Source organism: Myotis yumanensis, unplaced genomic scaffold, assembly GCF_028538775.1.
Source record: "Myotis yumanensis isolate MYYU_CA2020_CCGP unplaced genomic scaffold, mMyoYum1.0.hap1 SCAF_18, whole genome shotgun sequence".
NCBI lineage: Eukaryota > Metazoa > Chordata > Mammalia > Chiroptera > Vespertilionidae > Myotis > Myotis yumanensis.
Genome location: NW_027223769.1, coordinates 4,012,281 through 4,025,451, shown reverse-complemented (window position 1 = coordinate 4,025,451; position 13,171 = coordinate 4,012,281). Strand labels below are relative to the sequence as shown.

General features: G+C 44.3%; 1 long non-coding RNA gene across 1 annotated transcript; it reads left to right on the top strand.

Moving 5' to 3' along the window:
• The first annotated feature begins 2,582 nt into the window (after positions 1–2,582).
• LOC138996941 (uncharacterized) lies at positions 2,583–10,467 on the top strand. Its single transcript, XR_011468875.1, has 3 exons — positions 2,583–3,037; positions 3,501–3,606; positions 10,226–10,467. It is a non-coding gene; the product is annotated as an uncharacterized lncRNA (long non-coding RNA).
• Positions 10,468–13,171: the final 2,704 nt, after the last annotated feature.

Sequence of the window (13,171 nt, the reverse complement as noted above, 5' to 3'; positions counted from 1 at the left end):
TGAGCCATGCCTACCCGGCAACATTTGACCTTTTAAATGAGGCACTTAAAAATGACAACAAAATCACAGAAAAAGAAGAAAAGGATCTTACAAGCCAGTAGATACTTGGAAGGAGAATGACAAAAGAGAAATTGCCCAAGTGACAAAACACCCTAAACATCAGGAAAGGGTAGAGATTAGGAAAAGAGAACAAAGCCATGCGCCCCAGAAATGACAGCAAAGAAAGTAACACAGGGATAGGATATTGCCACAACCTGAACAGAACATCCTTTTTGGAGTTAGGATGGTGGTGCAACTTGAAGCATCTGCCTTAAGCTCTGTCAGTCAGAGTCCTCATCAGTTAATGGGCATAGTACTCAAGTCCCAGGGACAGTGAGCAGAATACATGACATAACACACAATGTAAACAGCATAAAGTACTAGACAGTGAGAGGGAAAACCCAAGTCCTTCCCAAAAGCTGTGAAGAGCTCTCCTCTTGAAAGCAAGAGGAATTTGATTATGATTAGGCACTGTAATAAGTCTTATCTATAATGAAGACAGACCAGAGTGAGATGAAAGCTGTAATTGGCAAGAGGTAGCAGCCACTCATATTAGCTGGGAGAATGGATATTGGGTTCTGACATACTGCCTCTATGTCTCCAACACCCCTACTTGGGCTCCACCACCCCTATTTGGGCTCTAATACCCAAGGTTCTGAAATCCTTACACTGCTCAGGTTGATGCCCCCATGCTGGTCCATTCCACCACTTGGAATGCCCTCTAGGAGGCTTCCGCCCTGCACCAAGCCACCCCCTGCATAAACATCCACCTCATCCTGCTCAGGCTCCAAAACCCTGCTCTGAGCCAATTTAAGGCTTTGGGACTAAACTGTTCAGAAAGAGAAGAGGAAGAGCAATATGTGTTACAATTTGAAATAAAGCAAGTCATTCTCTGATGGACTATGCATGGTCTTCTTAAAATATATATATATTTTTTTATTGATTTTAGAGAGGAAGTGAGAGGGAGGGAGTGATAGAAACATCAATGATGAGAGAGTCATTGATTGGCTGCCTCCTGCACACCCCCTACTGGGGATCAAGCCTGCAACCCTGGCATGTGCCCTGACCGGAATCGAACCCATGACCTCTTAGTTCACAGATTGATGCTCAACCACTGAGCCACGCCGGCTGGGCTATGCATGGTCTTAAACAAGTTCTTTGCCTTTATGAGCCAAGGTTTTCTCTGCAAAAAGTAGGACTAATGAAGTCTGACCCACAATCCAGAATAACTGACCAATTGTAAGCTCACTGTTCTTTGGCACACTGCCTTTCCGAGCATAAAGTCGTTTCCTCAGTCCAAGACTTTCACATTTACCTGACAAAGACTCCTAATGGCACCGAAAGATTAATTTCATATTTTTAAAAAGATTATGGTTTGCATTTTTCTTTATGAAAAAAATTCAGTTGACTCTATATTTAAAAATTATTTGGCAGGTAAATTGCAAATCTTTGGTCCCAATCTTCAAATAAAGCTGATGCTGCAAGAAGATGCAACATATTCTTTATTCCACAGAACAGGCGTGGCATAAGATCATAAACATAGTCACGATTCCACTGGTACCCATCATGTCCCACATCTGCAGATACTCAGATTCACATATACCCATCTTCATACAGCCTGGCTTGCACCCAGACACCCCACAATCCCAGTCACACTCTGACCCACACATCCACACCATCCAACGCGTATTACGACAGGCACAGGCAGTCACAATCCCCCACCGAACCTGTCACCAAGCTGCTTACAGTCACCAATCAGGCTCCCAAGCGTTCTGTGACCAACAGCAGAGGGGCGAGGTTGGTCCCGCAACCCGCACGGTGACACACGTGCGCACGTTCACAAGGCCAGATACAAAGAGCCACACACACACATTCTTTAAAAATACACATATAGAGCTCATGCTGTGTACCAGAAGCTGGGACTACCTCTGGGGAAAAAACTGACAAACCCGCCTCCCAGCTCCCGCACGCATCGGCCTCAGAGCTGCACCCACAGACGCATTGGCGGCCCAGCACTGTGGCAGCCGGCGAATCTGCACAGCCCAGACAGCACCGGGTGCGACTGCCCCTCGGCTTACCCAGCGGCTCGCGGGACCCGCCCGCGGTAGCCTTCCAGTCCGCGCGCGTCTGGGCCTGCGCCAGCGCATTCAGCGCCCGAGCCCACCGGCTCCCGGCTGTGGACTACATTTCCCAGAATCCCCAAGGGCGGCGTTAGCTGCCACTGTGAGGGCCCTCTGTGGTGCGTTCTAGGTGATTCAGGCAGTACGGGTGAAATCTATCGCAGTCGGAGCGGGTGGACGGAGCGGGGGGAGGGTAGTGGGCCTAAGTGAGAGGGAGAGGGCCTCCTCGGAGTAGGAGTGGGGTTGGGGCTGCAGCTCAAAGGAGCCTGGGGTGCGGGCGGGGCGCCTCAGGCCTGCGCGTGAGGAGCACAGGAGGGGAACTGTACGATTGAGTGTGACAGGCGGTGTGTGCGCGTGCGCGCGCGGGGCCTGCGGTCAGGACCAGGCGGGGCTTCCGTGACAGCGACGGTGCGTGCGATTGTGAGGCTGCGGCGGGTGCTTACCCCTCCCTCTCCTCACAGCCCACAGAACAGTGTCCCCGAAGAGGAAAGTCAATACCGTGTTGAGCCCCAAGACGAGGGTTCCCAGCTACAAGGCCCACTCCTGGACTTGGGATGGGACTTTCGAAGCTAGAAGTGTCCCTACGACTGACTTCTGGGAAGAATGAGGGAGGGTCCCTACTTGGAGGCAACGTGATGCTACATTTTTCAGAACCACAGCGTTTCCATACCCCAACCTAGGATTCTCCTGTAACTTCAGACAGATTCCAGCCTCCCTCTCCACTCCTTACATGTGTGCGGTTAGAGCAGATGTGGCCGGAGGACAGTTTCTCGGTCTGTCTGTGTTCTCATGAGCCCCTTCTTCCCCGGTCCTGCCATTCTCCCAAACACGGCTCCTGCGGAAGAGGGAGCTGTTGCACATCTGAAAGTCCAGATCAGGTGAGTTGGCATTTCCTCTTGGTTCCTACCTGCATTTTTGTTTTTAGAAAATGGAAACATTGTGCCAGGCTGGTGTGGCTCAATGGTTGCTCATCAACCTATGAACCAGGAGGTCAGGGTTCAATTCCCAGATCCCTAGTGGGGGGCGTGCAGGAGGCAGCTGACCTATGGTTCTCTCTCATCATCGATGTCTGTCCCTCTCCCTCTCCCTTCATCTCTGAAATCAATAAAAACATATTTTAAAAAAGAAAATGGAAACATTGCTTTTATTTTCTTGAAATGTCCAGTGGCCTATCCTAAGCCTTTTCCCCCAGTGGCTGATGGCCATGTAGATCCTCTCCTCATTGGCCTTCACATGCTGCCTCCTCATTTTTCAACTCCTTCCTCTGCACTCACTTTTGTTGTTGTTGATATTGTTGTTGTGTTAATTTTCACCCTAGGATATTTTTCCATTGATTTTTAGAGAGAGGGGGAGAGACAGAGAGAAGCATTGATGTTCGAGAGACACATCAATTTGTTGCTTCCAGCATATGCCCCGACCAGGGCCAGGGAACCAGCCTGCAACCGAGGTACGTGCCCTTGACCAGATGCACTCACTTTTCATAACAGTAAGAAATGCTTATTCTGAAGTCTAAAGGTAAAGATTTGTTTTATTGAGATTAGTGTGGAATCACATCATTGACCCCCAAAAACTCAGTTTAAAAGTAAGGCAAGATCAGTCCTACTCGGTTTGGCTCAGTGGATAGAGCGTTGGCCTGCAGACCAAAGGGTCCCAGATTTGATTCCGGTCAAGGGCACATACCTTGGTTGCAGGCTCCTCCCTGACCCAAGTCCAAGGTCGTGCAGGAGGCAACTTATCGATGTGTTTCTCTCATGTCGATATTTCCCTTTCCCTCTCTCTTCCACTCTCTCTAAAAATCAATGGAAAAATGTCCTCGGGTGAGGACTAAAAAAAAAAAAAAGTAAGCAAGATCAGAGGTGGTTTAACTAGTGTCAGTAAGTGCTTTTTAAGGCTTTGGGGAGCAGGAATGCGATTGGAAGTCTGAGCATGGAAATCTGTGTCATCATGGGCAGGGGTTTTTTCTAAGGAATCAATGGGTTGAGATTTATTTCTCTTTATAAAGAGTTTGTCATTAAAAAAGTACACGTGCTCCAGAGACAGAGAAGCATCAATCAGATGCTCAAACCTCAGAGGGAAGGTAGGGGAGGGTGAGGGTAAGGGGGAGAGATCAACCAAAGGACTGGTAGGCATGCATATAAGCAATGGACACAGACACCAGGGGGGTGAGGGCATGAATGGGAGTGGGGGGGAGCGAGTAATGAGGGGATAAGGACACATATGTAATATCTTAATCAATAAAGAAAAAAAAAGTACACGTGCCCTGGCCACTGGCTCAGTTGATTGGAGCATGGTCCCATACACCAAAAAGTTTGTGGGTTCGATTTTTTTATATGTTTTTATTGATTTCAGAGAGAGAAAGAGGGAGAGAGAAATAGAAATATGAATGATGAGAGAAAATCATTAATGGGCTGCCTCCTGCATGCCCCCTACTGGGCATGGAGCCCAAAACACAGGCATGTGCCCTGACTGGGAATTGAACCCTGGTTCATAGGTTGACGCTCAACCACTGAGTCACACCGGCCAGGCATGGGCTCGATCCCTGGTCCAGGCATCTTTGGGAGGCAACCGATCAATGTTTCTTTCTCACATCGATATTTCTTTCTCTCAAATCAGTAAACATATCCTCGGTGAGAATATTTTTTTTTAATTAAATCTTTACTGTTCAGATTATTATAGTTGTTCCTCTTTTTTCCCCCCATAGCTCCCCTCCACCCAGTTCCTCCCCCACCCTCCGCCCTCACCCCCCCCCCCTACTGTCCTCATCCATAGGTGCACGATTTTTGTCCAGTCTCTTCCCGCATCCCCCACACCCCTTTCCTCCCCAAGAATAGTCAGTCCACTCCCTTTCTATGCCCCTGATTCTATTATAATCACCAGTTTATTCTGTTCATCAGATTATTTATTCACTTGATTTTAGATTCACTTGTTGATAGATGTGTATTTGTTGTTCATAATTTGTATCTTTACCTTTTTCTTCTTCTTCCTCTTCTTAAAGGATACCTTTCAGCATTTCATATAATACTGGTTTGGTGGTGATGAACTCCTTTAGCTTTTCCTTATCTGTGAAGCTCTTTATCTGACCTTCAATTCTGAATGATAGCTTTGCTGGATAAAGTAATCTTGGTTGTAGGTTCTTGCTATTCATCACTTTGAATATTTCTTGCCACTCCCTTCTGGCCTGCAAAGTTTCTGTTGAGAAATCAGCTGACAGTCATATAGGTACTCCCTTGTAGGTAACTGACTGTCTTTCTCTTGCTGCTTTTAAGATTCTCTCTTTGTCTTTTGCCCTTGGCATTTTAATTATGATGTGTCTTGGTGTGGTCCTCTTTGGATTCCTTTTGTTTGGGGTTCTCTGTGCTTCCTGGACTTGTAAGTCTATTTCTTTCACCAGGTAGGGGAAGTTTTCTGCCATTATTTCTTCAAATAGGTTTTCAATATCTTGCTCTCTCTCTTCTTCTGGCACCCCTATAATATGGATGTTGGTACGCTTGAAGCTGTCCCAGAGGCTCCTTACACTATCTTCGTATTTTTGGATTCTTTTTTCATTTTGCTTTTCCAGTTGGGTGTTTTTTGCTTCTTCGTATTTCAAATCTTTGACTTGATTCTTGCGATCCTCTAGTCTGCTGTTGGAACTCTGCATAATATCCTTTATTTCAGTCAGTGTATGCTTAATTTCTAGTTGGTCCTTTTTCATAACTTTGAGGGTCTCACTAGATTTCTTGAGGGTCTCACTATATTTATCAGCGGTCTCACCAGACTTTTTGAGGGTCTTACTAAATTTATCGGTGGTTTCTAGAAAGTTCTTTAAAAACCTTAAAAATGTGGTTTTGAACTCTATATCCAGTAGTTTGCTTTCCTCCATTTCTGTCATTTGTGTCCTGTTTCTTTGTCCCTGCATTTTTTATGCTTCCCTGTGTTGATAGAGTGGCTTTCTGTGCTAGGTGTCCTATAGGGCCCAGTGGCTCAGCCTCCCTAATTACCTGAGGTGGACACTCTTGGTGCACCCCCTTGTGGGCTGTGTGCACAGTCTTGTTGTAGTTAAGCCTTGATTGTTGTAGGTATCATTGGGAGAAATTGACCTCCAGGCCAATTGGCTGTGAGAATCAGCTGTGTCTGCAGTGGGAGAACTTCTGTGCTGGAGACACCCCTCCGGGGCAAGACTTGCTTCAGTGGGGCTTTGGTGCTCACTGAGTCTGCCCCCTGAGTGTGTCCTTTATGGATCCGAGGAGCTGCAATCTGGATGGTCCCACTCTGACCACCGGGCACACTGGCTCCTGGATCTCTAAGGAGATGCTAATCTAGCCTCTGCCTGAGGCTACCCAGCAGGAGCTCAGCTGTGAAGCAATGCAAGTTGTCCTGGGGCCTTGGGCCAGCTGCAGTTTGTGAGGTAATTTTCAGATTGCAAAGGGCCAGGCCTTTCATATGTAAAAGCAGGCACACAGCTTGGGCAGGGCAGGGGTCCCAGGGGATCAACAGGGCGGAGCAAGTAGCTATGGCTGCCCTCAGAGGCCCTGCTTCTCAGTGTCCCGGCTATCGCTGCGAGCACCTCCGAGAGAAAGCTGCCCTCGAGTTCCGACCAATGCCAGACAGTCCAGTTTCTCACGTATGAGTCTGGGTCCCCATAGACTCGCCGGGAACTGGAGCTCGGAGCTTGAGACTCCGTACCGATTGAAAAAGACAACCATGTCCTCAGCCGCCAGCCCTCTCCGCGTGCGCCACCGTACCTCTGTACTTTACTTCCACACCACACCTCCTCTGAGTCTCGGTATGCTTTTCTCTTTCCTTTTAGTTGTAGAATTTCCACTCAGCCCGCCTTCCTGTGGTTCTGGTGATGTCCGTTCCGTCTTTTAGTTGTATTCTTGAAGTGGTTGTGCTAAGCAGCAATCTCCGGTGTTTACCTATGCCGCCATCTTGGTTTTCCTCCAGGAAGTTTTTTATTTCTCTTAATCTCATTGGTAACTTGCTCATTGTTTAATAACATGCTATTTAGCCTCCATGATTTTTTTTTTTTTTGGTGTTTTTACTATAGTTGATTTCTAATTTCATTCCACTGTGATCTGAGAAGATGTTTGATATGATTTCAATCTACTTGAACTTGTAGAGACTTATTTTGTGTCCTAACATGTGGTCTATCTTTGTGAATGATCCATGTGCACTTGAGAAGAATTTATATTCGGTAGCTTTCTGGTGAAATGTTCTATAAATGTCAATTAAATCCATCTGATCCAGTGTGTCTTTTAGAGTCACTGTTTCCTTGTTAACATTTTATCTGGAAGATCTACCCAGTGACATCAGTGGGGTGTTAAAGTCCTCTACAATGACTGTATTTTTGTCAATCTCTCCCTTAAAGTCCTCTAGAAGTTTTGTTATATATTTAGGTGCTCCTATATTGGGTGCATATATGTTTAACAGAGTTATATCTTCTTGTTGGATTGATCCCTCTAATATTATGTTGTAACCTTTGTTGTCTCCTGTGATGACCTTCATTTTGAAGTCTATTTTGTCAGATATGAGTATTGCTACTCCAGCTTCTTTTTCTTTTCCCTTTGCATGAAAATTTTTTTCCATCCCTTCACTTTCATCCTGTGTGAGTCTTTTGTTCTGAGGTGGGTCTCTTGTAGACAGCATATAGTTGGGTCATGTTTTTGTATCCATTCAGCTACCCTATGTCTCTGGATTGGAGCATTTAATCTATTTACATTTAAGGTATTAATAGGTACTTATTTATTTCCATTTTAATTCTGTATGCCTAGTTTTCTCTTTCTATTTCTTCTTTTCATTACAGCAATCCCTTTAGCATTTCTTGTAATGCTGGTTTGGTGGTGATACACTCATTTAGCATTTTTTTTTTTTTTTGATCTGGGAAGCTCTTTATTTCACTATCTATTTTGAATGATAGCCTTACTTGATATAGTAATCTTGGTTTCAGATTCTTGCTTTCCATTACCTTAAGTACTTCATGCCATTCCCTTCTGCCCTGTAGAGTTTCTGATGAAAAATCAGGCGGCAGCCTTATGGGAGCTCCTTTGTAGGTAACAGTTTGCTTTTCTCTTGCTGCCTTTAAGATTTCCTCTTTGTCTTAGCCTGTTTGGCTCAGTGGATAGAGCAGTGATGGCGAACCTATGACACGCGTGTCAGAGGTGACACGCGAACTCATTTTTTGGTTGATTTTTCTTTGTTAAATGGCATTTAAATATATAAAATAAATATAAAAAATATAAGTCTTTGTTTTACTATGGTTGCAAATATAAAAAAATTTCTATATGTGACACGGCACCAGAGTTAAGTTAGGGTTTTTCAAAATGCTGACACGCCAAGCTCAAAAGGTTCGCCATCACTGGGATAGAGTGTTGGCCTGTGAACCAAAGGGATCCAGGTTTGATTCTGCTCAAGGGCTCATACCTTGGTTGCAGACTTCTCACTAGTCCAGGCCCTGGTCAGGACTCATGGAGGAGGCAATCAATCGATGTGTTTTTCTCACATCAATGTTTCTCTCTGTCTTTCTCCCTTTCTTCCACTCTCCCTAAAAATCAATGGAAAAATATCCTTGGGTGAGGATTAACAAAAAAACAAACAAAAAATTTCTCTCTTTGTCTTTATTTATTTTTGGCATTTTAAATATGATGTGTCTGTATGTGGGCCTGTTGGGGTTCTTCTTGCTTGGGATCCTCTGTTCCTCCTGAATTGTGTGACTTTTTCCTTTACCAGGTTAGGAAAGTTCACTGCCATTATTTCTTCAAGCACATTCTCTATCTCTTTCTCCCTTTCTGCCTCTTCTGGCACACCTACTATTTGAATATTGTTATGTTTCATGCTGTCCCACAGTTCCCTTAAGCTGTCCTCCTTTTTAAAATTATTTTTTCTTTTTGGTTCTCTCATTGAGTGATTTTTTTCAACCCTGTCTTCTATTTCACTGATTTGATTCGATCCTCGCCTTCCCCTAATATGCTGTGTATTCCTTCCAATGTGTTCTTTATTTGTGCTATGTCATTCTTTATTTCTGTTTTCATAGTTACTATATCTTTTCTCATGCTGTTGAGCATCTTTACCATCATTATTCTGAACTCTATATTAGATAAATTTCTTTTTAAAAAAATATATTTTATTGATTTTTTTACAGAGAGGAAGGGAGAGAGATAGAGAGTTAGAAACATCGATGAGAGAGAAATATCGATCAGCTGCCTCCTGCACATCTCCTACTGGGGATGTGCCCGCAACCCAGGTACATGCCCTTGACCGGAATCGAACCCGGGACCTTTCAGTCCGCAGGCCGACGCTCTGTCCACTGAGCCAAACCAGTTTCGGCTCAGATAAATTTCTTATCTCCATTTCATTTATCTCTGCTTATGGAGAATTCTCTTGTTCTTTCATTTGGGGTTGTTTCTTTGTCTCCTCATTTTGGCTGCTGTTGGGGCTGTTGACTATGTATTGGGTAGATCTGTTATGCCTCTCAATCTGTAGTGCAGGACAGTGTCAAATGCTGTTTCTGACTAATTAGATCAGGCAAAGACTCAAAGCCTCCAGAGACTACCTCTGCCTACAGAGTGTTAGGATTCCATCTTGAATAGCCCTCAGGCAATCATCCACAGGTGTGGCAAGAGTTTTTTTCAACAGGGTGGGGCAATTGCTTCTGCCTGGAGGCTAATCGTTATCCTCAATCTCTTAATGGGCCTCAGAAACTGCACTGTGGGGCAAGGTATTTTCCAATAGGATGGGTCAACTGTCTTCCCCCCTGGCAAAGCCCCCTCCATAGCAAATGTCTGTCTCTATGTGGTCTCCACACTCCATCCTCGGTTATCAGGATTCTCTCCAGCGAGTCTTCAGTTGGTTATTCAGGAAGTTTTTCTGTATTTTAATTGTAACTCCAGTTTGGTCCTGGGAGTGTGTCTGTTCAGCATCCACTTACACCACCGCCATTTGTAATCTCCTTGCCAATGTCTTCATTGTGGGGGCTTCCAACCAGAACCATCCAGAGAAGCCAACTCCCCCCCCCTCCCCCCCCCGCCAAAACCAGACTCACACAAAATATATGATAAATGTTTCTTGCTTTAAATTGCCCTTTTTAGAGAAAATATTGCTGTTGTGCATAGTGGCCACCAGATGGCGCCTGGATTTCAAGGATGGAAATGTAAAGGATGCCATTATGAGAGGTAAATTCAACAAATCATAGTCCTGAAGACAGCCGATCAATGATTCTCCTTCACCATTGAAGTTTCTATCTGTCTCTCCCTCCCCTTTCCTCTCTGAAATCAATAAAAATGTTTTTAAAAAATAAAATGTATCACAGTCCTAATAAAAATGTCATCAGACAACTTGATTTTTAGATTAATTTGGAAGGATAATGGGCCAAAAAGGAGGAGGGGGAGAAGTGAAGAGTTTTTAATACCAGATATTAAAAACAATACAATATTATTGGTGCAGGAATAAGCATAAAGATCAAGTGAAGGATTAGAAAACCCAGAAATAGAAACAATTGCTTATGGAAGTGTATTATCTGATTGTATAATAGTTTTTAATTTAGCAATGGACTTTTTAAAAATATATTTTTTATTTCAGAGATGAAGGGAGAGGGAGAGAGAGAGATATAAACATCAATGATGAGAGAGAATCATTTATTGGCTGCCTCCTGCACACAGCCCCTACTGGGGATCAAGTTCGCAACCCAGGCATGTGCCCTTGACTAGAATTGAACCCAGACCCTTCAGTTCACAGGTCAATGCTCTATCCACTGAGCCAAACCAGCTAGGGTGTGATGGACTTTAGAGAAGTTTTTAATATAGTAGGGTTGGAGCAACTAGATAACCAAAAGAATAGCTTGAATCCATTCCTCATACTGGTACCAGATTAAATCCCAAGTGTATCAAAGATCTAAGTGAAAAAATACAACCTCACAAACAATAAAAGAAAATTCTGGTGAGTCCTCTAATGACCTGGCAATAGGGTAGATTTTCCAACTATTCATCAAAATCCAGAAGCAATAAAAGAGAATTTTGTTAAATGGCCAAACAAAAATGAAAACTTTGTGCTGTTCCAAAACACAAACCCTCCAGACACAAGCTGAAAACTTCAGATAACAAAATAAGAAAAATATGTTCAACTTATATCACAAAGGACTAGTATTCCTAAAATGTGAAAAGCTTCTAAAAACTGAGTGGGAAAAGACCAAGAAATCTCTTAAAAATGGGAAAGATACGTGAACAGAGAGTTAACTTAAAAAGAAATGCAAATATTTCCATATATGATATACTTAACTTCATTCATAATAAAAAATTAAAACTGTACTGAAATCCTTTTTCTCACTTATCAACTAGCAAAAGTCCAAACGTTTGACAACACTCCATTGGCAATGCTGTGGGGAAAAAGGGATTCTCACACCTTGCTGGTGAAATGCAAAAAAGTAAAAAAATAAAAACAAAACAAAAACCCTCATCTAGGATTCTATTGCAAAGACCTGCAGATGGAAAAATAAAATGCCACATAAGTGTGCCTCTTCATTGCAGCACTATTTATGATAGCAAAAAACTGGTAACTATTAATGTGTCCATCTATATATATAAAAGGCTAATATGCAAAGTGTCCCCTCAGGAGTTTGACTGGGAGACTGAGTTCAATTGTGTGCTTACCACCAGGGGGCAACGCAGAACGAAGGAAGGCCCCGTGGACAGCTGGCAGCCAGAAGGCCCCCATCAGCCCTGATCGCCTGCCAAACCTAGGGACCCTACCCATGCATGAATTTCGTGCACTGGGCCTCTAGTGAATAATAAAGTACTGGTTAAATCAACTATGTACATCCACAGAAATAGAATACAATAGAGCTGTAAAAAGAAATATATTAGGATTATATATACACTAGAGGCCCAGTGCACGAATTTGTGCATGGGTGGGGTCCCTCGGCCTGGCCGGCAATCAGGGCCAATTGGGGCCAGCCAAGGGGAGGGACCGCTGCTGGCCAGGGGAGGGGCTGTGGGAGGTTGGCCGGCCATGGGATGTTGGCTGTGGAAGTGCACTGACCACCAGGGGGCAGCTCCTGCGTTGAGCATCTGCCTCCTGGTGGTCAGTGTGCATCATAGCTACCAACTGGTCATCTGGTCATAACGCTCGCTTAGGCTTTTATGTATATAGATGGGGGGGGGGTAGTGACCTCTAAGATTTAGTAATTCCTCACTTAATATTATCAATAGGTTCTGTGACTAAGCAAAACAACTTATAATAAAACCATTTTACCATGAGTTAATTGATATAAACAAGAGTTAAGTTCTGAACATTATATAAAAAACAACATTGATTGAAACGCTGTTATTCAAGGACCTGCTGTATAGTTAAGTGGGAAAAAAAGCAAGGTGCAGGAAGCAGCACCGGGGCTCCTGAGCTGGGGGAACAGACTGTGCGCCACCGCCTGGTGCTGACATTGCTGATGGAACTGGTTTTGCAAGTGTTAGAAAATGACAAACTGGATTCAGCTGTTGCTACAGGAAGGCGCTGCCAAGGCTGCTGCCAGTGAAGTGAAATGTCACTCACAGTAACAGATGGTAAGTCCCTTCTGGGGAAGGTGTGCAACCGCACAGGGAAGGGGTTCCCGGGAGGCAGGACTTTCAATGATAAAATTGGGAGAGTCCTGGGCAAACCGGGAGGAGTTGGTCACGCTGCTGCTGAAGTCTCCTGGCAAACGCTGTTTCCCGAGTACGACAGAGAGCCGCCCGGTTTCCCAGCTCAGCGTTGGAAAGTGGGGAGCAGGAGGGTGGGCTTGGAGCTCAGAGACAGAAACTTCATAACTGACACTGAGTCCAAACAATCTCCTGCTTCTCTGCTATCCACCCTGGGGCTGCCATCAGAGGCGCTTTCTACGTTGGTAAAACTGATCATTTCAGACTCTTGACAAAATAATTTCAATACTGCCTATGATTTTGTGATTTGTAATAAATATTTAGTCTCTATTCTCTTTCTCGGCACAAAGCTCTTAAAACCCTTGGAGTTTCCTTTCCTACGTGAGAAGAGGGTAAAGGTGAAAGGAG